The 19,954-nt window shown below is 41.8% G+C and overlaps 46 non-coding genes across 46 annotated transcripts; all 46 read right to left on the bottom strand.

The window, feature by feature from the left end:
• Positions 1-232: 232 nt before the first annotated feature.
• Positions 233-351, bottom strand: LOC142484619 (5S ribosomal RNA). The gene has a single exon (XR_012798071.1). It is a non-coding gene; the product is annotated as a 5S ribosomal RNA (ribosomal RNA).
• A 286-nt stretch (positions 352-637) lies between these two features.
• Positions 638-756, bottom strand: LOC142484620 (5S ribosomal RNA). The gene has a single exon (XR_012798072.1). It is a non-coding gene; the product is annotated as a 5S ribosomal RNA (ribosomal RNA).
• Positions 757-1,042: 286 nt separating this feature from the next.
• LOC142484204 (5S ribosomal RNA) lies at positions 1,043-1,161 on the bottom strand. Its single transcript, XR_012797702.1, has one exon. It is a non-coding gene; the product is annotated as a 5S ribosomal RNA (ribosomal RNA).
• A 286-nt stretch (positions 1,162-1,447) lies between these two features.
• Positions 1,448-1,566, bottom strand: LOC142484721 (5S ribosomal RNA). Its single transcript, XR_012798174.1, has one exon. It is a non-coding gene; the product is annotated as a 5S ribosomal RNA (ribosomal RNA).
• Positions 1,567-1,852: 286 nt separating this feature from the next.
• Positions 1,853-1,971, bottom strand: LOC142484648 (5S ribosomal RNA). The gene has a single exon (XR_012798099.1). It is a non-coding gene; the product is annotated as a 5S ribosomal RNA (ribosomal RNA).
• A 676-nt stretch (positions 1,972-2,647) lies between these two features.
• LOC142484621 (5S ribosomal RNA) lies at positions 2,648-2,766 on the bottom strand. Its single transcript, XR_012798073.1, has one exon. It is a non-coding gene; the product is annotated as a 5S ribosomal RNA (ribosomal RNA).
• Positions 2,767-3,442: 676 nt separating this feature from the next.
• On the bottom strand, positions 3,443-3,561 carry LOC142484197 (5S ribosomal RNA). Its single transcript, XR_012797695.1, has one exon. It is a non-coding gene; the product is annotated as a 5S ribosomal RNA (ribosomal RNA).
• A 286-nt stretch (positions 3,562-3,847) lies between these two features.
• LOC142484459 (5S ribosomal RNA) lies at positions 3,848-3,966 on the bottom strand. The gene has a single exon (XR_012797915.1). It is a non-coding gene; the product is annotated as a 5S ribosomal RNA (ribosomal RNA).
• A 286-nt stretch (positions 3,967-4,252) lies between these two features.
• LOC142484722 (5S ribosomal RNA) lies at positions 4,253-4,371 on the bottom strand. The gene has a single exon (XR_012798175.1). It is a non-coding gene; the product is annotated as a 5S ribosomal RNA (ribosomal RNA).
• Positions 4,372-4,657: 286 nt separating this feature from the next.
• LOC142484725 (5S ribosomal RNA) lies at positions 4,658-4,776 on the bottom strand. The gene has a single exon (XR_012798177.1). It is a non-coding gene; the product is annotated as a 5S ribosomal RNA (ribosomal RNA).
• Positions 4,777-5,062: 286 nt separating this feature from the next.
• Positions 5,063-5,181, bottom strand: LOC142484470 (5S ribosomal RNA). The gene has a single exon (XR_012797926.1). It is a non-coding gene; the product is annotated as a 5S ribosomal RNA (ribosomal RNA).
• Positions 5,182-5,467: 286 nt separating this feature from the next.
• LOC142484726 (5S ribosomal RNA) lies at positions 5,468-5,586 on the bottom strand. Its single transcript, XR_012798178.1, has one exon. It is a non-coding gene; the product is annotated as a 5S ribosomal RNA (ribosomal RNA).
• A 286-nt stretch (positions 5,587-5,872) lies between these two features.
• On the bottom strand, positions 5,873-5,991 carry LOC142484481 (5S ribosomal RNA). The gene has a single exon (XR_012797937.1). It is a non-coding gene; the product is annotated as a 5S ribosomal RNA (ribosomal RNA).
• A 286-nt stretch (positions 5,992-6,277) lies between these two features.
• LOC142484258 (5S ribosomal RNA) lies at positions 6,278-6,396 on the bottom strand. Its single transcript, XR_012797753.1, has one exon. It is a non-coding gene; the product is annotated as a 5S ribosomal RNA (ribosomal RNA).
• A 286-nt stretch (positions 6,397-6,682) lies between these two features.
• LOC142484493 (5S ribosomal RNA) lies at positions 6,683-6,801 on the bottom strand. Its single transcript, XR_012797948.1, has one exon. It is a non-coding gene; the product is annotated as a 5S ribosomal RNA (ribosomal RNA).
• A 286-nt stretch (positions 6,802-7,087) lies between these two features.
• On the bottom strand, positions 7,088-7,206 carry LOC142484727 (5S ribosomal RNA). Its single transcript, XR_012798179.1, has one exon. It is a non-coding gene; the product is annotated as a 5S ribosomal RNA (ribosomal RNA).
• A 286-nt stretch (positions 7,207-7,492) lies between these two features.
• LOC142484504 (5S ribosomal RNA) lies at positions 7,493-7,611 on the bottom strand. Its single transcript, XR_012797959.1, has one exon. It is a non-coding gene; the product is annotated as a 5S ribosomal RNA (ribosomal RNA).
• Positions 7,612-7,897: 286 nt separating this feature from the next.
• LOC142484728 (5S ribosomal RNA) lies at positions 7,898-8,016 on the bottom strand. Its single transcript, XR_012798180.1, has one exon. It is a non-coding gene; the product is annotated as a 5S ribosomal RNA (ribosomal RNA).
• A 286-nt stretch (positions 8,017-8,302) lies between these two features.
• On the bottom strand, positions 8,303-8,421 carry LOC142484516 (5S ribosomal RNA). The gene has a single exon (XR_012797970.1). It is a non-coding gene; the product is annotated as a 5S ribosomal RNA (ribosomal RNA).
• A 286-nt stretch (positions 8,422-8,707) lies between these two features.
• LOC142484729 (5S ribosomal RNA) lies at positions 8,708-8,826 on the bottom strand. The gene has a single exon (XR_012798181.1). It is a non-coding gene; the product is annotated as a 5S ribosomal RNA (ribosomal RNA).
• Positions 8,827-9,112: 286 nt separating this feature from the next.
• On the bottom strand, positions 9,113-9,231 carry LOC142484527 (5S ribosomal RNA). Its single transcript, XR_012797981.1, has one exon. It is a non-coding gene; the product is annotated as a 5S ribosomal RNA (ribosomal RNA).
• A 286-nt stretch (positions 9,232-9,517) lies between these two features.
• On the bottom strand, positions 9,518-9,636 carry LOC142484730 (5S ribosomal RNA). Its single transcript, XR_012798182.1, has one exon. It is a non-coding gene; the product is annotated as a 5S ribosomal RNA (ribosomal RNA).
• Positions 9,637-9,922: 286 nt separating this feature from the next.
• LOC142484538 (5S ribosomal RNA) lies at positions 9,923-10,041 on the bottom strand. The gene has a single exon (XR_012797992.1). It is a non-coding gene; the product is annotated as a 5S ribosomal RNA (ribosomal RNA).
• A 286-nt stretch (positions 10,042-10,327) lies between these two features.
• LOC142484731 (5S ribosomal RNA) lies at positions 10,328-10,446 on the bottom strand. The gene has a single exon (XR_012798183.1). It is a non-coding gene; the product is annotated as a 5S ribosomal RNA (ribosomal RNA).
• A 286-nt stretch (positions 10,447-10,732) lies between these two features.
• On the bottom strand, positions 10,733-10,851 carry LOC142484549 (5S ribosomal RNA). Its single transcript, XR_012798003.1, has one exon. It is a non-coding gene; the product is annotated as a 5S ribosomal RNA (ribosomal RNA).
• Positions 10,852-11,137: 286 nt separating this feature from the next.
• LOC142484732 (5S ribosomal RNA) lies at positions 11,138-11,256 on the bottom strand. The gene has a single exon (XR_012798184.1). It is a non-coding gene; the product is annotated as a 5S ribosomal RNA (ribosomal RNA).
• Positions 11,257-11,542: 286 nt separating this feature from the next.
• Positions 11,543-11,661, bottom strand: LOC142484561 (5S ribosomal RNA). The gene has a single exon (XR_012798015.1). It is a non-coding gene; the product is annotated as a 5S ribosomal RNA (ribosomal RNA).
• A 677-nt stretch (positions 11,662-12,338) lies between these two features.
• LOC142484168 (5S ribosomal RNA) lies at positions 12,339-12,457 on the bottom strand. Its single transcript, XR_012797667.1, has one exon. It is a non-coding gene; the product is annotated as a 5S ribosomal RNA (ribosomal RNA).
• A 286-nt stretch (positions 12,458-12,743) lies between these two features.
• On the bottom strand, positions 12,744-12,862 carry LOC142484733 (5S ribosomal RNA). The gene has a single exon (XR_012798185.1). It is a non-coding gene; the product is annotated as a 5S ribosomal RNA (ribosomal RNA).
• A 286-nt stretch (positions 12,863-13,148) lies between these two features.
• Positions 13,149-13,267, bottom strand: LOC142484573 (5S ribosomal RNA). Its single transcript, XR_012798026.1, has one exon. It is a non-coding gene; the product is annotated as a 5S ribosomal RNA (ribosomal RNA).
• Positions 13,268-13,553: 286 nt separating this feature from the next.
• Positions 13,554-13,672, bottom strand: LOC142484734 (5S ribosomal RNA). Its single transcript, XR_012798186.1, has one exon. It is a non-coding gene; the product is annotated as a 5S ribosomal RNA (ribosomal RNA).
• Positions 13,673-13,958: 286 nt separating this feature from the next.
• On the bottom strand, positions 13,959-14,077 carry LOC142484584 (5S ribosomal RNA). Its single transcript, XR_012798037.1, has one exon. It is a non-coding gene; the product is annotated as a 5S ribosomal RNA (ribosomal RNA).
• Positions 14,078-14,363: 286 nt separating this feature from the next.
• On the bottom strand, positions 14,364-14,482 carry LOC142484736 (5S ribosomal RNA). Its single transcript, XR_012798188.1, has one exon. It is a non-coding gene; the product is annotated as a 5S ribosomal RNA (ribosomal RNA).
• Positions 14,483-14,777: 295 nt separating this feature from the next.
• On the bottom strand, positions 14,778-14,896 carry LOC142484596 (5S ribosomal RNA). Its single transcript, XR_012798048.1, has one exon. It is a non-coding gene; the product is annotated as a 5S ribosomal RNA (ribosomal RNA).
• Positions 14,897-15,182: 286 nt separating this feature from the next.
• Positions 15,183-15,301, bottom strand: LOC142484737 (5S ribosomal RNA). Its single transcript, XR_012798189.1, has one exon. It is a non-coding gene; the product is annotated as a 5S ribosomal RNA (ribosomal RNA).
• Positions 15,302-15,587: 286 nt separating this feature from the next.
• LOC142484738 (5S ribosomal RNA) lies at positions 15,588-15,706 on the bottom strand. The gene has a single exon (XR_012798190.1). It is a non-coding gene; the product is annotated as a 5S ribosomal RNA (ribosomal RNA).
• A 286-nt stretch (positions 15,707-15,992) lies between these two features.
• Positions 15,993-16,111, bottom strand: LOC142484607 (5S ribosomal RNA). The gene has a single exon (XR_012798059.1). It is a non-coding gene; the product is annotated as a 5S ribosomal RNA (ribosomal RNA).
• A 286-nt stretch (positions 16,112-16,397) lies between these two features.
• On the bottom strand, positions 16,398-16,516 carry LOC142484739 (5S ribosomal RNA). The gene has a single exon (XR_012798191.1). It is a non-coding gene; the product is annotated as a 5S ribosomal RNA (ribosomal RNA).
• A 286-nt stretch (positions 16,517-16,802) lies between these two features.
• Positions 16,803-16,921, bottom strand: LOC142484618 (5S ribosomal RNA). Its single transcript, XR_012798070.1, has one exon. It is a non-coding gene; the product is annotated as a 5S ribosomal RNA (ribosomal RNA).
• A 286-nt stretch (positions 16,922-17,207) lies between these two features.
• On the bottom strand, positions 17,208-17,326 carry LOC142484740 (5S ribosomal RNA). The gene has a single exon (XR_012798192.1). It is a non-coding gene; the product is annotated as a 5S ribosomal RNA (ribosomal RNA).
• A 295-nt stretch (positions 17,327-17,621) lies between these two features.
• LOC142484630 (5S ribosomal RNA) lies at positions 17,622-17,740 on the bottom strand. The gene has a single exon (XR_012798082.1). It is a non-coding gene; the product is annotated as a 5S ribosomal RNA (ribosomal RNA).
• A 286-nt stretch (positions 17,741-18,026) lies between these two features.
• On the bottom strand, positions 18,027-18,145 carry LOC142484741 (5S ribosomal RNA). The gene has a single exon (XR_012798193.1). It is a non-coding gene; the product is annotated as a 5S ribosomal RNA (ribosomal RNA).
• Positions 18,146-18,431: 286 nt separating this feature from the next.
• LOC142484306 (5S ribosomal RNA) lies at positions 18,432-18,550 on the bottom strand. The gene has a single exon (XR_012797799.1). It is a non-coding gene; the product is annotated as a 5S ribosomal RNA (ribosomal RNA).
• A 286-nt stretch (positions 18,551-18,836) lies between these two features.
• LOC142484642 (5S ribosomal RNA) lies at positions 18,837-18,955 on the bottom strand. Its single transcript, XR_012798093.1, has one exon. It is a non-coding gene; the product is annotated as a 5S ribosomal RNA (ribosomal RNA).
• Positions 18,956-19,241: 286 nt separating this feature from the next.
• LOC142484742 (5S ribosomal RNA) lies at positions 19,242-19,360 on the bottom strand. Its single transcript, XR_012798194.1, has one exon. It is a non-coding gene; the product is annotated as a 5S ribosomal RNA (ribosomal RNA).
• A 295-nt stretch (positions 19,361-19,655) lies between these two features.
• LOC142484653 (5S ribosomal RNA) lies at positions 19,656-19,774 on the bottom strand. Its single transcript, XR_012798104.1, has one exon. It is a non-coding gene; the product is annotated as a 5S ribosomal RNA (ribosomal RNA).
• Positions 19,775-19,954: the final 180 nt, after the last annotated feature.

A 19,954-nucleotide genomic window follows, 5' to 3' on the forward strand; every position in this document is an offset into this window, starting at 1 on the left:
TGCTCCATGCATACACAGAGACTGAGAAAATGACAGGTGCACTCAAATGTACTATAGACGGAATTCTTGATGTCAGAATTCTATTTTGGAAGGTTGCATTGTGTTGAACTTTCAGAGGAAAAAACAATATATTTCTTTGCCACTCCGGGAAAAAAGTAGCAAGAAATGAAACATTTTCATTTGCTGCGAGGAATGCCATGTATATTTTCATTAGGGAAGCGAAAAATAAAAACCCCTACAGCACCTGGTATTCCCAGGCAGTCTCCCAACCCAGTACTAATCAAGCCTCACCCTGCTTAGCTTCCGAGATCTGACGGGATCGGGAGCTTTCAAGGTAGTATGGCCGTAGGTGGAGGTTGCTGTCTCATGATATCCTCTCATTCTTAAATCCATGAGCCTATATCTTGCTCCATGCATACACAGAGACTGAGAAAATGACAGGTGCACTCAAATGTACTATAGACGGAATTCTTGATGTCAGAATTCTATTTTGGAAGGTTGCATTGTGTTGAACTTTCAGAGGAAAAAACAATATATTTCTTTGCCACTCCGGGAAAAAAGTAGCAAGAAATGAAACATTTTCATTTGCTGCGAGGAATGCCATGTATATTTTCATTAGGGAAGCGAAAAATAAAAACCCCTACAGCACCTGGTATTCCCAGGCAGTCTCCCAACCCAGTACTAATCAAGCCTCACCCTGCTTAGCTTCCGAGATCTGACGGGATCGGGAGCTTTCAAGGTAGTATGGCCGTAGGTGGAGGTTGCTGTCTCATGATATCCTCTCATTCTTAAATCCATGAGCCTATATCTTGCTCCATGCATACACAGAGACTGAGAAAATGACAGGTGCACTCAAATGTACTATAGACGGAATTCTTGATGTCAGAATTCTATTTTGGAAGGTTGCATTGTGTTGAACTTTCAGAGGAAAAAACGATATATTTCTTTGCCACTGCGGGAAAAAAGTAGCAAGAAATGAAACATTTTCATTTGCTGCGAGGAATGCCATGTATATTTTCATTAGGGAAGCGAAAAATAAAAACCCCTACAGCACCTGGTATTCCCAGGCAGTCTCCCAACCCAGTACTAATCAAGCCTCACCCTGCTTAGCTTCCGAGATCTGACGGGATCGGGCGCTGTCAAGGTAGTATGGCCATAGGTGGAGATTGCTGTCTCATGATATCCTCTCATTCTTAAATCCATGAGCCTATATCTTGCTCCATGCATACACAGAGACTGAGAAAATGACAGGTGCACTCAAATGTACTATAGACGGAATTCTTGATGTCAGAATTCTATTTTGGAAGGTTGCATTGTGTTGAACTTTCAGAGGAAAAAACGATAGATTTCTTTGCCACTGCGGGAAAAAAGTAGCAAGAAATGAAACATTTTCATTTGCTGCGAGGAATGCCATGTATATTTTCATTAGGGAAGCGAAAAATAAAAACCCCTACAGCACCTGGTATTCCCAGGCAGTCTCCCAACCCAGTACTAATCAAGCCTCACCCTGCTTAGCTTCCGAGATCTGACGGGATCGGGCGCTGTCAAGGTAGTATGGCCGTAGGTGGAGATTGCTGTCTCATGATATCCTCTCATTCTTAAATCCATGAGCCTATATCTTGCTCCATGCATACACAGAGACTGAGAAAATGACAGGTGCACTCAAATGTACTATAGACGGAATTCTTGATGTCAGAATTCTATTTTGGAAGGTTGCATTGTGTTGAACTTTCTGAGGAAAAAACGATAGATTTCTTTGCCACTGCGGGAAAAAAGTAGTAAAAAATGAAACATTTTCATTTGCTGCAAGGAATGCCATGTATATTTTCATTAGGGAAGCAAAAAATAAAAACACCCACAGCACCTGGTATTCCCAGGCAGTCTCCCAACCCAGTACTAATCAAGCCTCACCCTGCTTAGCTTCCGAGATCTGACGGGATCGGGCGCTGTCAAGGTAGTATGGCCGTAGGTGGAGATTGCTGTCTCATGATATCCTCTCATTCTTAAATCCATGAGCCTATATCTTGCTCCATGCATACACAGAGACTGAGAAAATGACAGGTGCACTCAAATGTACTATAGACGGAATTCTTGATGTCAGAATTCTATTTTGGAAGGTTGCATTGTGTTGAACTTTCAGAGGAAAAAACGATAGATTTCTTTGCCACTGCGGGAAAAAAGTAGTAAAAAATTTCAGAGGTGCCTATATTCAACCTCCTCCTGTTTGGATTTGAACTCACTATCTCTTCCAAGTATCAGCTTGAACACTGCACACCCCAACTCTGTGAGCCACAAGCTCACCATATAACATGCTGAGTGTTCTGAGGCCTGTATGATATATTTCTAAATGACATGGGAGGCATAAGTGTATTATTGTGACCGTTAAAAAAATACATTCTTGAAGAATTACCTTAAATGGAGAAATTAAATCAGAGACTGAGAAAATGACAGGTGCACTCAAATATACTATAGACGGAATTCTTGATGTCAGAATTCTATTTTGGAAGGTTGCATTGTGTTGAACTTTCAGAGGAAAAAACAATATATTTCTTTGCCACTCCGGGAAAAAAGTAGCAAGAAATGAAACATTTTCATTTGCTGCGAGGAATGCCATGTATATTTTCATTAGGGAAGCGAAAAATAAAAACCCCTACAGCACCTGGTATTCCCAGGCAGTCTCCCAACCCAGTACTAATCAAGCCTCACCCTGCTTAGCTTCCGAGATCTGACGGGATCGGGAGCTTTCAAGGTAGTATGGCCGTAGGTGGAGGTTGCTGTCTCATGATATCCTCTCATTCTTAAATCCATGAGCCTATATCTTGCTCCATGCATACACAGAGACTGAGAAAATGACAGGTGCACTCAAATGTACTATAGACGGAATTCTTGATGTCAGAATTCTATTTTGGAAGGTTGCATTGTGTTGAACTTTCAGAGGAAAAAACGATAGATTTCTTTGCCACTGCGGGAAAAAAGTAGTAAAAAATTTCAGAGGTGCCTATATTCAACCTCCTCCTGTTTGGATTTGAACTCACTATCTCTTCCAAGTATCAGCTTGAACACTGCACACCCCAACTCTGTGAGCCACAAGCTCACCATATAACATGCTGAGTGTTCTGAGGCCTGTATGATATATTTCTAAATGACATGGGAGGCATAAGTGTATTATTGTGACCGTTAAAAAAATACATTCTTGAAGAATTACCTTAAATGGAGAAATTAAATCAGAGACTGAGAAAATGACAGGTGCACTCAAATATACTATAGACGGAATTCTTGATGTCAGAATTCTATTTTGGAAGGTTGCATTGTGTTGAACTTTCAGAGGAAAAAACAATATATTTCTTTGCCACTCCGGGAAAAAAGTAGCAAGAAATGAAACATTTTCATTTGCTGCGAGGAATGCCATGTATATTTTCATTAGGGAAGCGAAAAATAAAAACCCCTACAGCACCTGGTATTCCCAGGCAGTCTCCCAACCCAGTACTAATCAAGCCTCACCCTGCTTAGCTTCCAAGATCTGACGGGATCGGGCGCTTTCAAGGTAGTATGGCCGTAGGTGGAGATTGCTGTCTCATGATATCCTCTCATTCTTAAATCCATGAGCCTATATCTTGCTCCATGCATACACAGAGACTGAGAAAATGACAGGTGCACTCAAATGTACTATAGACGGAATTCTTGATGTCAGAATTCTATTTTGGAAGGTTGCATTGTGTTGAACTTTCTGAGGAAAAAACGATATATTTCTTTGCCACTGCGGGAAAAAAGTAGTAAAAAATGAAACATTTTCATTTGCTGCAAGGAATGCCATGTATATTTTCATTAGGGAAGCAAAAAATAAAAACACCCACAGCACCTGGTATTCCCAGGCAGTCTCCCAACCCAGTACTAATCAAGCCTCACCCTGCTTAGCTTCCGAGATCTGACGGGATCGGGCGCTTTCAAGGTAGTATGGCCGTAGGTGGAGATTGCTGTCTCATGATATCCTCTCATTCTTAAATCCATGAGCCTATATCTTGCTCCATGCATACACAGAGACTGAGAAAATGACAGGTGCACTCAAATGTACTATAGACGGAATTCTTGATGTCAGAATTCTATTTTGGAAGGTTGCATTGTGTTGAACTTTCAGAGGAAAAAACGATATATTTCTTTGCCACTGCGGGAAAAAAGTAGCAAGAAATGAAACATTTTCATTTGCTGCGAGGAATGCCATGTATATTTTCATTAGGGAAGCGAAAAATAAAAACCCCTACAGCACCTGGTATTCCCAGGCAGTCTCCCAACCCAGTACTAATCAAGCCTCACCCTGCTTAGCTTCCGAGATCTGACGGGATCGGGCGCTGTCAAGGTAGTATGGCCGTAGGTGGAGATTGCTGTCTCATGATATCCTCTCATTCTTAAATCCATGAGCCTATATCTTGCTCCATGCATACACAGAGACTGAGAAAATGACAGGTGCACTCAAATGTACTATAGACGGAATTCTTGATGTCAGAATTCTATTTTGGAAGGTTGCATTGTGTTGAACTTTCAGAGGAAAAAACGATAGATTTCTTTGCCACTGCGGGAAAAAAGTAGCAAGAAATGAAACATTTTCATTTGCTGCGAGGAATGCCATGTATATTTTCATTAGGGAAGCGAAAAATAAAAACCCCTACAGCACCTGGTATTCCCAGGCAGTCTCCCAACCCAGTACTAATCAAGCCTCACCCTGCTTAGCTTCCGAGATCTGACGGGATCGGGCGCTGTCAAGGTAGTATGGCCGTAGGTGGAGATTGCTGTCTCATGATATCCTCTCATTCTTAAATCCATGAGCCTATATCTTGCTCCATGCATACACAGAGACTGAGAAAATGACAGGTGCACTCAAATGTACTATAGACGGAATTCTTGATGTCAGAATTCTATTTTGGAAGGTTGCATTGTGTTCAACTTTCTGAGGAAAAAACGATATATTTCTTTGCCACTGCGGGAAAAAAGTAGTAAAAAATGAAACATTTTCATTTGCTGCAAGGAATGCCATGTATATTTTCATTAGGGAAGCAAAAAATAAAAACACCCACAGCACCTGGTATTCCCAGGCAGTCTCCCAACCCAGTACTAATCAAGCCTCACCCTGCTTAGCTTCCGAGATCTGACGGGATCGGGCGCTTTCAAGGTAGTATGGCCGTAGGTGGAGATTGCTGTCTCATGATATCCTCTCATTCTTAAATCCATGAGCCTATATCTTGCTCCATGCATACACAGAGACTGAGAAAATGACAGGTGCACTCAAATGTACTATAGACGGAATTCTTGATGTCAGAATTCTATTTTGGAAGGTTGCATTGTGTTGAACTTTCAGAGGAAAAAACGATAGATTTCTTTGCCACTGCGGGAAAAAAGTAGCAAGAAATGAAACATTTTCATTTGCTGCGAGGAATGCCATGTATATTTTCATTAGGGAAGCGAAAAATAAAAACCCCTACAGCACCTGGTATTCCCAGGCAGTCTCCCAACCCAGTACTAATCAAGCCTCACCCTGCTTAGCTTCCGAGATCTGACGGGATCGGGCGCTGTCAAGGTAGTATGGCCGTAGGTGGAGATTGCTGTCTCATGATATCCTCTCATTCTTAAATCCATGAGCCTATATCTTGCTCCATGCATACACAGAGACTGAGAAAATGACAGGTGCACTCAAATGTACTATAGACGGAATTCTTGATGTCAGAATTCTATTTTGGAAGGTTGCATTGTGTTGAACTTTCAGAGGAAAAAACGATAGATTTCTTTGCCACTGCGGGAAAAAAGTAGTAAAAAATGAAACATTTTCATTTGCTGCAAGGAATGCCATGTATATTTTCATTAGGGAAGCAAAAAATAAAAACACCCACAGCACCTGGTATTCCCAGGCAGTCTCCCAACCCAGTACTAATCAAGCCTCACCCTGCTTAGCTTCCGAGATCTGACGGGATCGGGCGCTTTCAAGGTAGTATGGCCGTAGGTGGAGATTGCTGTCTCATGATATCCTCTCATTCTTAAATCCATGAGCCTATATCTTGCTCCATGCATACACAGAGACTGAGAAAATGACAGGTGCACTCAAATGTACTATAGACGGAATTCTTGATGTCAGAATTCTATTTTGGAAGGTTGCATTGTGTTGAACTTTCAGAGGAAAAAACGATATATTTCTTTGCCACTGCGGGAAAAAAGTAGCAAGAAATGAAACATTTTCATTTGCTGCGAGGAATGCCATGTATATTTTCATTAGGGAAGCGAAAAATAAAAACCCCTACAGCACCTGGTATTCCCAGGCAGTCTCCCAACCCAGTACTAATCAAGCCTCACCCTGCTTAGCTTCCGAGATCTGACGGGATCAGGCGCTGTCAAGGTAGTATGGCCGTAGGTGGAGATTGCTGTCTCATGATATCCTCTCATTCTTAAATCCATGAGCCTATATCTTGCTCCATGCATACACAGAGACTGAGAAAATGACAGGTGCACTCAAATGTACTATAGACGGAATTCTTGATGTCAGAATTCTATTTTGGAAGGTTGCATTGTGTTGAACTTTCTGAGGAAAAAACGATATATTTCTTTGCCACTGCGGGAAAAAAGTAGTAAAAAATGAAACATTTTAATTTGCTGCAAGGAATGCCATGTATATTTTCATTAGGGAAGCAAAAAATAAAAACACCCACAGCACCTGGTATTCCCAGGCAGTCTCCCAACCCAGTACTAATCAAGCCTCACCCTGCTTAGCTTCCGAGATCTGACGGGATCGGGCGCTTTCAAGGTAGTATGGCCGTAGGTGGAGATTGCTGTCTCATGATATCCTCTCATTCTTAAATCCATGAGCCTATATCTTGCTCCATGCATACACAGAGACTGAGAAAATGACAGGTGCACTCAAATGTACTATAGACGGAATTCTTGATGTCAGAATTCTATTTTGGAAGGTTGCATTGTGTTGAACTTTCTGAGGAAAAAACGATATATTTCTTTGCCACTGCGGGAAAAAAGTAGCAAGAAATGAAACATTTTCATTTGCTGCGAGGAATGCCATGTATATTTTCATTAGGGAAGCGAAAAATAAAAACCCCTACAGCACCTGGTATTCCCAGGCAGTCTCCCAACCCAGTACTAATCAAGCCTCACCCTGCTTAGCTTCCGAGATCTGACGGGATCGGGCGCTGTCAAGGTAGTATGGCCGTAGGTGGAGATTGCTGTCTCATGATATCCTCTCATTCTTAAATCCATGAGCCTATATCTTGCTCCATGCATACACAGAGACTGAGAAAATGACAGGTGCACTCAAATGTACTATAGACGGAATTCTTGATGTCAGAATTCTATTTTGGAAGGTTGCATTGTGTTGAACTTTCTGAGGAAAAAACGATATATTTCTTTGCCACTGCGGGAAAAAAGTAGTAAAAAATGAAACATTTTAATTTGCTGCAAGGAATGCCATGTATATTTTCATTAGGGAAGCAAAAAATAAAAACACCCACAGCACCTGGTATTCCCAGGCAGTCTCCCAACCCAGTACTAATCAAGCCTCACCCTGCTTAGCTTCCGAGATCTGACGGGATCGGGCGCTTTCAAGGTAGTATGGCCGTAGGTGGAGATTGCTGTCTCATGATATCCTCTCATTCTTAAATCCATGAGCCTATATCTTGCTCCATGCATACACAGAGACTGAGAAAATGACAGGTGCACTCAAATGTACTATAGACGGAATTCTTGATGTCAGAATTCTATTTTGGAAGGTTGCATTGTGTTGAACTTTCAGAGGAAAAAACGATATATTTCTTTGCCACTGCGGGAAAAAAGTAGCAAGAAATGAAACATTTTCATTTGCTGCGAGGAATGCCATGTATATTTTCATTAGGGAAGCGAAAAATAAAAACCCCTACAGCACCTGGTATTCCCAGGCAGTCTCCCAACCCAGTACTAATCAAGCCTCACCCTGCTTAGCTTCCGAGATCTGACGGGATCGGGCGCTGTCAAGGTAGTATGGCCGTAGGTGGAGATTGCTGTCTCATGATATCCTCTCATTCTTAAATCCATGAGCCTATATCTTGCTCCATGCATACACAGAGACTGAGAAAATGACAGGTGCACTCAAATGTACTATAGACGGAATTCTTGATGTCAGAATTCTATTTTGGAAGGTTGCATTGTGTTGAACTTTCTGAGGAAAAAACGATATATTTCTTTGCCACTGCGGGAAAAAAGTAGTAAAAAATGAAACATTTTAATTTGCTGCAAGGAATGCCATGTATATTTTCATTAGGGAAGCAAAAAATAAAAACACCCACAGCACCTGGTATTCCCAGGCAGTCTCCCAACCCAGTACTAATCAAGCCTCACCCTGCTTAGCTTCCGAGATCTGACGGGATCGGGCGCTTTCAAGGTAGTATGGCCGTAGGTGGAGATTGCTGTCTCATGATATCCTCTCATTCTTAAATCCATGAGCCTATATCTTGCTCCATGCATACACAGAGACTGAGAAAATGACAGGTGCACTCAAATGTACTATAGACGGAATTCTTGATGTCAGAATTCTATTTTGGAAGGTTGCATTGTGTTGAACTTTCAGAGGAAAAAACGATATATTTCTTTGCCACTGCGGGAAAAAAGTAGCAAGAAATGAAACATTTTCATTTGCTGCGAGGAATGCCATGTATATTTTCATTAGGGAAGCGAAAAATAAAAACCCCTACAGCACCTGGTATTCCCAGGCAGTCTCCCAACCCAGTACTAATCAAGCCTCACCCTGCTTAGCTTCCGAGATCTGACGGGATCGGGCGCTGTCAAGGTAGTATGGCCGTAGGTGGAGATTGCTGTCTCATGATATCCTCTCATTCTTAAATCCATGAGCCTATATCTTGCTCCATGCATACACAGAGACTGAGAAAATGACAGGTGCACTCAAATGTACTATAGACGGAATTCTTGATGTCAGAATTCTATTTTGGAAGGTTGCATTGTGTTGAACTTTCTGAGGAAAAAACGATATATTTCTTTGCCACTGCGGGAAAAAAGTAGTAAAAAATGAAACATTTTAATTTGCTGCAAGGAATGCCATGTATATTTTCATTAGGGAAGCAAAAAATAAAAACACCCACAGCACCTGGTATTCCCAGGCAGTCTCCCAACCCAGTACTAATCAAGCCTCACCCTGCTTAGCTTCCGAGATCTGACGGGATCGGGCGCTTTCAAGGTAGTATGGCCGTAGGTGGAGATTGCTGTCTCATGATATCCTCTCATTCTTAAATCCATGAGCCTATATCTTGCTCCATGCATACACAGAGACTGAGAAAATGACAGGTGCACTCAAATGTACTATAGACGGAATTCTTGATGTCAGAATTCTATTTTGGAAGGTTGCATTGTGTTGAACTTTCTGAGGAAAAAACGATATATTTCTTTGCCACTGCGGGAAAAAAGTAGCAAGAAATGAAACATTTTCATTTGCTGCGAGGAATGCCATGTATATTTTCATTAGGGAAGCGAAAAATAAAAACCCCTACAGCACCTGGTATTCCCAGGCAGTCTCCCAACCCAGTACTAATCAAGCCTCACCCTGCTTAGCTTCCGAGATCTGACGGGATCGGGCGCTGTCAAGGTAGTATGGCCGTAGGTGGAGATTGCTGTCTCATGATATCCTCTCATTCTTAAATCCATGAGCCTATATCTTGCTCCATGCATACACAGAGACTGAGAAAATGACAGGTGCACTCAAATGTACTATAGACGGAATTCTTGATGTCAGAATTCTATTTTGGAAGGTTGCATTGTGTTGAACTTTCTGAGGAAAAAACGATATATTTCTTTGCCACTGCGGGAAAAAAGTAGTAAAAAATGAAACATTTTAATTTGCTGCAAGGAATGCCATGTATATTTTCATTAGGGAAGCAAAAAATAAAAACACCCACAGCACCTGGTATTCCCAGGCAGTCTCCCAACCCAGTACTAATCAAGCCTCACCCTGCTTAGCTTCCGAGATCTGACGGGATCGGGCGCTTTCAAGGTAGTATGGCCGTAGGTGGAGATTGCTGTCTCATGATATCCTCTCATTCTTAAATCCATGAGCCTATATCTTGCTCCATGCATACACAGAGACTGAGAAAATGACAGGTGCACTCAAATGTACTATAGACGGAATTCTTGATGTCAGAATTCTATTTTGGAAGGTTGCATTGTGTTGAACTTTCAGAGGAAAAAACGATATATTTCTTTGCCACTGCGGGAAAAAAGTAGCAAGAAATGAAACATTTTCATTTGCTGCGAGGAATGCCATGTATATTTTCATTAGGGAAGCGAAAAATAAAAACCCCTACAGCACCTGGTATTCCCAGGCAGTCTCCCAACCCAGTACTAATCAAGCCTCACCCTGCTTAGCTTCCGAGATCTGACGGGATCGGGCGCTGTCAAGGTAGTATGGCCGTAGGTGGAGATTGCTGTCTCATGATATCCTCTCATTCTTAAATCCATGAGCCTATATCTTGCTCCATGCATACACAGAGACTGAGAAAATGACAGGTGCACTCAAATGTACTATAGACGGAATTCTTGATGTCAGAATTCTATTTTGGAAGGTTGCATTGTGTTGAACTTTCTGAGGAAAAAACGATATATTTCTTTGCCACTGCGGGAAAAAAGTAGTAAAAAATGAAACATTTTAATTTGCTGCAAGGAATGCCATGTATATTTTCATTAGGGAAGCAAAAAATAAAAACACCCACAGCACCTGGTATTCCCAGGCAGTCTCCCAACCCAGTACTAATCAAGCCTCACCCTGCTTAGCTTCCGAGATCTGACGGGATCGGGCGCTTTCAAGGTAGTATGGCCGTAGGTGGAGATTGCTGTCTCATGATATCCTCTCATTCTTAAATCCATGAGCCTATATCTTGCTCCATGCATACACAGAGACTGAGAAAATGACAGGTGCACTCAAATGTACTATAGACGGAATTCTTGATGTCAGAATTCTATTTTGGAAGGTTGCATTGTGTTGAACTTTCAGAGGAAAAAACGATATATTTCTTTGCCACTGCGGGAAAAAAGTAGCAAGAAATGAAACATTTTCATTTGCTGCGAGGAATGCCATGTATATTTTCATTAGGGAAGCGAAAAATAAAAACCCCTACAGCACCTGGTATTCCCAGGCAGTCTCCCAACCCAGTACTAATCAAGCCTCACCCTGCTTAGCTTCCGAGATCTGACGGGATCGGGCGCTGTCAAGGTAGTATGGCCGTAGGTGGAGATTGCTGTCTCATGATATCCTCTCATTCTTAAATCCATGAGCCTATATCTTGCTCCATGCATACACAGAGACTGAGAAAATGACAGGTGCACTCAAATGTACTATAGACGGAATTCTTGATGTCAGAATTCTATTTTGGAAGGTTGCATTGTGTTGAACTTTCTGAGGAAAAAACGATATATTTCTTTGCCACTGCGGGAAAAAAGTAGTAAAAAATGAAACATTTTAATTTGCTGCAAGGAATGCCATGTATATTTTCATTAGGGAAGCAAAAAATAAAAACACCCACAGCACCTGGTATTCCCAGGCAGTCTCCCAACCCAGTACTAATCAAGCCTCACCCTGCTTAGCTTCCGAGATCTGACGGGATCGGGCGCTTTCAAGGTAGTATGGCCGTAGGTGGAGATTGCTGTCTCATGATATCCTCTCATTCTTAAATCCATGAGCCTATATCTTGCTCCATGCATACACAGAGACTGAGAAAATGACAGGTGCACTCAAATGTACTATAGACGGAATTCTTGATGTCAGAATTCTATTTTGGAAGGTTGCATTGTGTTGAACTTTCAGAGGAAAAAACGATAGATTTCTTTGCCACTGCGGGAAAAAAGTAGTAAAAAAATTTCAGAGGTGCCTATATTCAACCTCCTCCTGTTTGGATTTGAACTCACTATCTCTTCCAAGTATCAGCTTGAACACTGCACACCCCAACTCTGTGAGCCACAAGCTCACCATATAACATGCTGAGTGTTCTGAGGCCTGTATGATATATTTCTAAATGACATGGGAGGCATAAGTGTATTATTGTGACCGTTAAAAAAATACATTCTTGAAGAATTACCTTAAATGGAGAAATTAAATCAGAGACTGAGAAAATGACAGGTGCACTCAAATATACTATAGACGGAATTCTTGATGTCAGAATTCTATTTTGGAAGGTTGCATTGTGTTGAACTTTCAGAGGAAAAAACAATATATTTCTTTGCCACTCCGGGAAAAAAGTAGCAAGAAATGAAACATTTTCATTTGCTGCGAGGAATGCCATGTATATTTTCATTAGGGAAGCGAAAAATAAAAACCCCTACAGTACCTGGTATTCCCAGGCAGTCTCCCAACCCAGTACTAATCAAGCCTCACCCTGCTTAGCTTCCGAGATCTGACGGGATCGGGCGCTTTCAAGGTAGTATGGCCGTAGGTGGAGATTGCTGTCTCATGATATCCTCTCATTCTTAAATCCATGAGCCTATATCTTGCTCCATGCATACACAGAGACTGAGAAAATGACAGGTGCACTCAAATGTACTATAGACGGAATTCTTGATGTCAGAATTCTATTTTGGAAGGTTGCATTGTGTTGAACTTTCAGAGGAAAAAACGATATATTTCTTTGCCACTGCGGGAAAAAAGTAGCAAGAAATGAAACATTTTCATTTGCTGCGAGGAATGCCATGTATATTTTCATTAGGGAAGCGAAAAATAAAAACCCCTACAGCACCTGGTATTCCCAGGCAGTCTCCCAACCCAGTACTAATCAAGCCTCACCCTGCTTAGCTTCCGAGATCTGACGGGATCGGGCGCTGTCAAGGTAGTATGGCCGTAGGTGGAGATTGCTGTCTCATGATATCCTCTCATTCTTAAATCCATGAGCCTATATCTTGCTCCATGCATACACAGAGACTGAGAAAATGACAGGTGCACTCAAATGTACTATAGACGGAATTCTTGATGTCAGAATTCTATTTTGGAAGGTTGCATTGTGTTGAACTTTCTGAGGAAAAAACGATATATTTCTTTGCCACTGCGGGAAAAAAGTAGTAAAAAATGAAACATTTTAATTTGCTGCAAGGAATGCCATGTATATTTTCATTAGGGAAGCAAAAAATAAAAACACCCACAGCACCTGGTATTCCCAGGCAGTCTCCCAACCCAGTACTAATCAAGCCTCACCCTGCTTAGCTTCCGAGATCTGACGGGATCGGGCGCTTTCAAGGTAGTATGGCCGTAGGTGGAGATTGCTGTCTCATGATATCCTCTCATTCTTAAATCCATGAGCCTATATCTTGCTCCATGCATACACAGAGACTGAGAAAATGACAGGTGCACTCAAATGTACTATAGACGGAATTCTTGATGTCAGAATTCTATTTTGGAAGGTTGCATTGTGTTGAACTTTCTGAGGAAAAAACGATATATTTCTTTGCCACTGCGGGAAAAAAGTAGCAAGAAATGAAACATTTTCATTTGCTGCGAGGAATGCCATGTATATTTTCATTAGGGAAGCGAAAAATAAAAACCCCTACAGCACCTGGTATTCCCAGGCAGTCTCCCAACCCAGTACTAATCAAGCCTCACCCTGCTTAGCTTCCGAGATCTGACGGGATCGGGCGCTGTCAAGGTAGTATGGCCGTAGGTGGAGATTGCTGTCTCATGATATCCTCTCATTCTTAAATCCATGAGCCTATATCTTGCTCCATGCATACACAGAGACTGAGAAAATGACAGGTGCACTCAAATGTACTATAGACGGAATTCTTGATGTCAGAATTCTATTTTGGAAGGTTGCATTGTGTTGAACTTTCTGAGGAAAAAACGATATATTTCTTTGCCACTGCGGGAAAAAAGTAGTAAAAAATGAAACATTTTAATTTGCTGCAAGGAATGCCATGTATATTTTCATTAGGGAAGCAAAAAATAAAAACACCCACAGCACCTGGTATTCCCAGGCAGTCTCCCAACCCAGTACTAATCAAGCCTCACCCTGCTTAGCTTCCGAGATCTGACGGGATCGGGCGCTTTCAAGGTAGTATGGCCGTAGGTGGAGATTGCTGTCTCATGATATCCTCTCATTCTTAAATCCATGAGCCTATATCTTGCTCCATGCATACACAGAGACTGAGAAAATGACAGGTGCACTCAAATGTACTATAGACGGAATTCTTGATGTCAGAATTCTATTTTGGAAGGTTGCATTGTGTTGAACTTTCAGAGGAAAAAACGATATATTTCTTTGCCACTGCGGGAAAAAAGTAGCAAGAAATGAAACATTTTCATTTGCTGCGAGGAATGCCATGTATATTTTCATTAGGGAAGCGAAAAATAAAAACCCCTACAGCACCTGGTATTCCCAGGCAGTCTCCCAACCCAGTACTAATCAAGCCTCACCCTGCTTAGCTTCCGAGATCTGACGGGATCGGGCGCTGTCAAGGTAGTATGGCCGTAGGTGGAGATTGCTGTCTCATGATATCCTCTCATTCTTAAATCCATGAGCCTATATCTTGCTCCATGCATACACAGAGACTGAGAAAATGACAGGTGCACTCAAATGTACTATAGACGGAATTCTTGATGTCAGAATTCTATTTTGGAAGGTTGCATTGTGTTGAACTTTCTGAGGAAAAAACGATATATTTCTTTGCCACTGCGGGAAAAAAGTAGTAAAAAATGAAACATTTTCATTTGCTGCAAGGAATGCCATGTATATTTTCATTAGGGAAGCAAAAAATAAAAACACCCACAGCACCCACAGCACCTGGTATTCCCAGGCAGTCTCCCAACCCAGTACTAATCAAGCCTCACCCTGCTTAGCTTCCGAGATCTGACGGGATCGGGCGCTTTCAAGGTAGTATGGCCGTAGGTGGAGATTGCTGTCTCATGATATCCTCTCATTCTTAAATCCATGAGCCTATATCTTGCTCCATGCATACACAGAGACTGAGAAAATGACAGGTGCACTCAAATGTACTATAGACGGAATTCTTGATGTCAGAATTCTATTTTGGAAGGTTGCATTGTGTTGAACTTTCAGAGGAAAAAACGATATATTTCTTTGCCACTGCGGGAAAAAAGTAGCAAGAAATGAAACATTTTCATTTGCTGCGAGGAATGCCATGTATATTTTCATTAGGGAAGCGAAAAATAAAAACCCCTACAGCACCTGGTATTCCCAGGCAGTCTCCCAACCCAGTACTAATCAAGCCTCACCCTGCTTAGCTTCCGAGATCTGACGGGATCGGGCGCTGTCAAGGTAGTATGGCCGTAGGTGGAGATTGCTGTCTCATGATATCCTCTCATTCTTAAATCCATGAGCCTATATCTTGCTCCATGCATACACAGAGACTGAGAAAATGACAGGTGCACTCAAATGTACTATAGATGGAATTCTTGATGTCAGAATTCTATTTTGGAAGGTTGCATTGTGTTGAACTTTCAGAGGAAAAAACGATATATTTCTTTGCCACTGCGGGAAAAAAGTAGCAAGAAATGAAACATTTTCATTTGCTGCGAGGAATGCCATGTATATTTTCATTAGGGAAGCGAAAAATAAAAACCCCTACAGCACCTGGTATTCCCAGGCAGTCTCCCAACCCAGTACTAATCAAGCCTCACCCTGCTTAGCTTCCGAGATCTGACGGGATCGGGCGCTGTCAAGGTAGTATGGCCGTAGGTGGAGATTGCTGTCTCATGATATCCTCTCATTCTTAAATCCATGAGCCTATATCTTGCTCCATGCATACACAGAGACTGAGAAAATGACAGGTGCACTCAAATGTACTATAGACGGAATTCTTGATGTCAGAATTCTATTTTGGAAGGTTGCATTGTGTTGAACTTTCTGAGGAAAAAACGATATATTTCTTTGCCACTGCGGGAAAAAAGTAGTAAAAAATGAAACATTTTAATTTGCTGCAAGGAATGCCATGTATATTTTCATTAGGGAAGCAAAAAATAAAAACACCCACAGCACCTGGTATTCCCAGGCAGTCTCCCAACCCAGTACTAATCAAGCCTCACCCTGCTTAGCTTCCGAGATCTGACGGGATCGGGCGCTTTCAAGGTAGTATGGCCGTAGGTGGAGATTGCTGTCTCATGATATCCTCTCATTCTTAAATCCATGAGCCTATATCTTGCTCCATGCATACACAGAGACTGAGAAAATGACAGGTGCACTCAAATGTACTATAGACGGAATTCTTGATGTCAGAATTCTATTTTGGAAGGTTGCATTGTGTTGAACTTTCTGAGGAAAAAACGATATATTTCTTTGCCACTGCGGGAAAAAAGTAGCAAGAAATGAAACATTTTCATTTGCTGCGAGGAATGCCATGTATATTTTCATTAGGGAAGCGAAAAATAAAAACCCCTACAGCACCTGGTATTCCCAGGCAGTCTCCCAACCCAGTACTAATCAAGCCTCACCCTGCTTAGCTTCCGAGATCTGACGGGATCGGGCGCTGTCAAGGTAGTATGGCCGTAGGTGGAGATTGCTGTCTCATGATATCCTCTCATTCTTAAATCCATGAGCCTATATCTTGCTCCATGCATACACAGAGACTGAGAAAATGACAGGTGCACTCAAATGTACTATAGACGGAATTCTTGATGTCAGAATTCTATTTTGGAAGGTTGCATTGTGTTGAACTTTCTGAGGAAAAAACGATATATTTCTTTGCCACTGCGGGAAAAAAGTAGTAAAAAATGAAACATTTTAATTTGCTGCAAGGAATGCCATGTATATTTTCATTAGGGAAGCAAAAAATAAAAACACCCACAGCACCTGGTATTCCCAGGCAGTCTCCCAACCCAGTACTAATCAAGCCTCACCCTGCTTAGCTTCCGAGATCTGACGGGATCGGGCGCTTTCAAGGTAGTATGGCCGTAGGTGGAGATTGCTGTCTCATGATATCCTCTCATTCTTAAATCCATGAGCCTATATCTTGCTCCATGCATACACAGAGACTGAGAAAATGACAGGTGCACTCAAATGTACTATAGACGGAATTCTTGATGTCAGAATTCTATTTTGGAAGGTTGCATTGTGTTGAACTTTCAGAGGAAAAAACGATATATTTCTTTGCCACTGCGGGAAAAAAGTAGCAAGAAATGAAACATTTTCATTTGCTGCGAGGAATGCCATGTATATTTTCATTAGGGAAGCGAAAAATAAAAACCCCTACAGCACCTGGTATTCCCAGGCAGTCTCCCAACCCAGTACTAATCAAGCCTCACCCTGCTTAGCTTCCGAGATCTGACGGGATCGGGCGCTGTCAAGGTAGTATGGCCGTAGGTGGAGATTGCTGTCTCATGATATCCTCTCATTCTTAAATCCATGAGCCTATATCTTGCTCCATGCATACACAGAGACTGAGAAAATGACAGGTGCACTCAAATGTACTATAGACGGAATTCTTGATGTCAGAATTCTATTTTGGAAGGTTGCATTGTGTTGAACTTTCTGAGGAAAAAACGATATATTTCTTTGCCACTGCGGGAAAAAAGTAGTAAAAAATGAAACATTTTCATTTGCTGCAAGGAATGCCATGTATATTTTCATTAGGGAAGCAAAAAATAAAAACACCCACAGCACCCACAGCACCTGGTATTCCCAGGCAGTCTCCCAACCCAGTACTAATCAAGCCTCACCCTGCTTAGCTTCCGAGATCTGACGGGATCGGGCGCTTTCAAGGTAGTATGGCCGTAGGTGGAGATTGCTGTCTCATGATATCCTCTCATTCTTAAATCCATGAGCCTATATCTTGCTCCATGCATACACAGAGACTGAGAAAATGACAGGTGCACTCAAATGTACTATAGACGGAATTCTTGATGTCAGAATTCTATTTTGGAAGGTTGCATTGTGTTGAACTTTCAGAGGAAAAAACGATATATTTCTTTGCCACTGCGGGAAAAAAGTAGCAAGAAATGAAACATTTTCATTTGCTGCGAGGAATGCCATGTATATTTTCATTAGGGAAGCGAAAAATAAAAACCCCTACAGCACCTGGTATTCCCAGGCAGTCTCCCAACCCAGTACTAATCAAGCCTCACCCTGCTTAGCTTCCGAGATCTGACGGGATCGGGCGCTGTCAAGGTAGTATGGCCGTAGGTGGAGATTGCTGTCTCATGATATCCTCTCATTCTTAAATCCATGAGCCTATATCTTGCTCCATGCATACACAGAGACTGAGAAAATGACAGGTGCACTCAAATGTACTATAGATGGAATTCTTGATGTCAGAATTCTATTTTGGAAGGTTGCATTGTGTTGAACTTTCAGAGGAAAAAACGATATATTTCTTTGCCACTGCGGGAAAAAAGTAGCAAGAAATGAAACATTTTCATTTGCTGCGAGGAATGCCATGTATATTTTCATTAGGGAAGCGAAAAATAAAAACCCCTGCAGCACCTGGTATTCCCAGGCAGTCTCCCAACCCAGTACTAATCAAGCCTCACCCTGCTTAGCTTCCGAGATCTGACGGGATCGGGCGCTGTCAAGGTAGTATGGCCGTAGGTGGAGATTGCTGTCTCATGATATCCTCTCATTCTTAAATCCATGAGCCTATATCTTGCTCCATGCATACACAGAGACTGAGAAAATGACAGGTGCACTCAAATGTACTATAGACGGAATTCTTGATGTCAGAATTCTATTTTGGAAGGTTGCATTGTGTTGAACTTTCAGAGGAAAAAACGATATATTTCTTTGCCACTGCGGGAAAAAAGTAGTAAAAAATGAAACATTTTAATTTGCTGCAAGGAATGCCATGTATATTTTCATTAGGGAAGCAAAAAATAAAAACACCCACAGCACCTGGTATTCCCAGGCAGTCTCCCAACCCAGTACTAATCAAGCCTCACCCTGCTTAGCTTCCGAGATCTGACGGGATCGGGCGCTTTCAAGGTAGTATGGCCGTAGGTGGAGATTGCTGTCTCATGATATCCTCTCATTCTTAAATCCATGAGCCTATATCTTGCTCCATGCATACACAGAGACTGAGAAAATGACAGGTGCACTCAAATGTACTATAGACGGAATTCTTGATGTCAGAATTCTATTTTGGAAGGTTGCATTGTGTTGAACTTTCAGAGGAAAAAACGATATATTTCTTTGCCACTGCGGGAAAAAAGTAGCAAGAAATGAAACATTTTCATTTGCTGCGAGGAATGCCATGTATATTTTCATTAGGGAAGCGAAAAATAAAAACCCCTACAGCACCTGGTATTCCCAGGCAGTCTCCCAACCCAGTACTAATCAAGCCTCACCCTGCTTAGCTTCCGAGATCTGACGGGATCGGGCGCTGTCAAGGTAGTATGGCCGTAGGTGGAGATTGCTGTCTCATGATATCCTCTCATTCTTAAATCCATGAGCCTATATCTTGCTCCATGCATACACAGAGACTGAGAAAATGACAGGTGCACTCAAATGTACTATAGACGGAATTCTTGATGTCAGAATTCTATTTTGGAAGGTTGCATTGTGTTGAACTTTCTGAGGAAAAAACGATATATTTCTTTGCCACTGCGGGAAAAAAGTAGTAAAAAATGAAACATTTTCATTTGCTGCAAGGAATGCCATGTATATTTTCATTAGGGAAGCAAAAAATAAAAACACCCACAGCACCCACAGCACCTGGTATTCCCAGGCAGTCTCCCAACCCAGTACTAATCAAGCCTCACCCTGCTTAGCTTCCGAGATCTGACGGGATCGGGCGCTTTCAAGGTAGTATGGCCGTAGGTGGAGATTGCTGTCTCATGATATCCTCTCATTCTTAAATCCATGAGCCTATATCTTGCTCCATGCATACACAGAGACTGAGAAAATGACAGGTGCACTCAAATGTACTATAGACGGAATTCTTGATGTCAGAATTCTATTTTGGAAGGTTGCATTGTGTTGAACTTTCAGAGGAAAAAACG

Source organism: Ascaphus truei, unplaced genomic scaffold (assembly GCF_040206685.1).
Source record: "Ascaphus truei isolate aAscTru1 unplaced genomic scaffold, aAscTru1.hap1 HAP1_SCAFFOLD_435, whole genome shotgun sequence".
Classification (NCBI taxonomy): domain Eukaryota; kingdom Metazoa; phylum Chordata; class Amphibia; order Anura; family Ascaphidae; genus Ascaphus; species Ascaphus truei.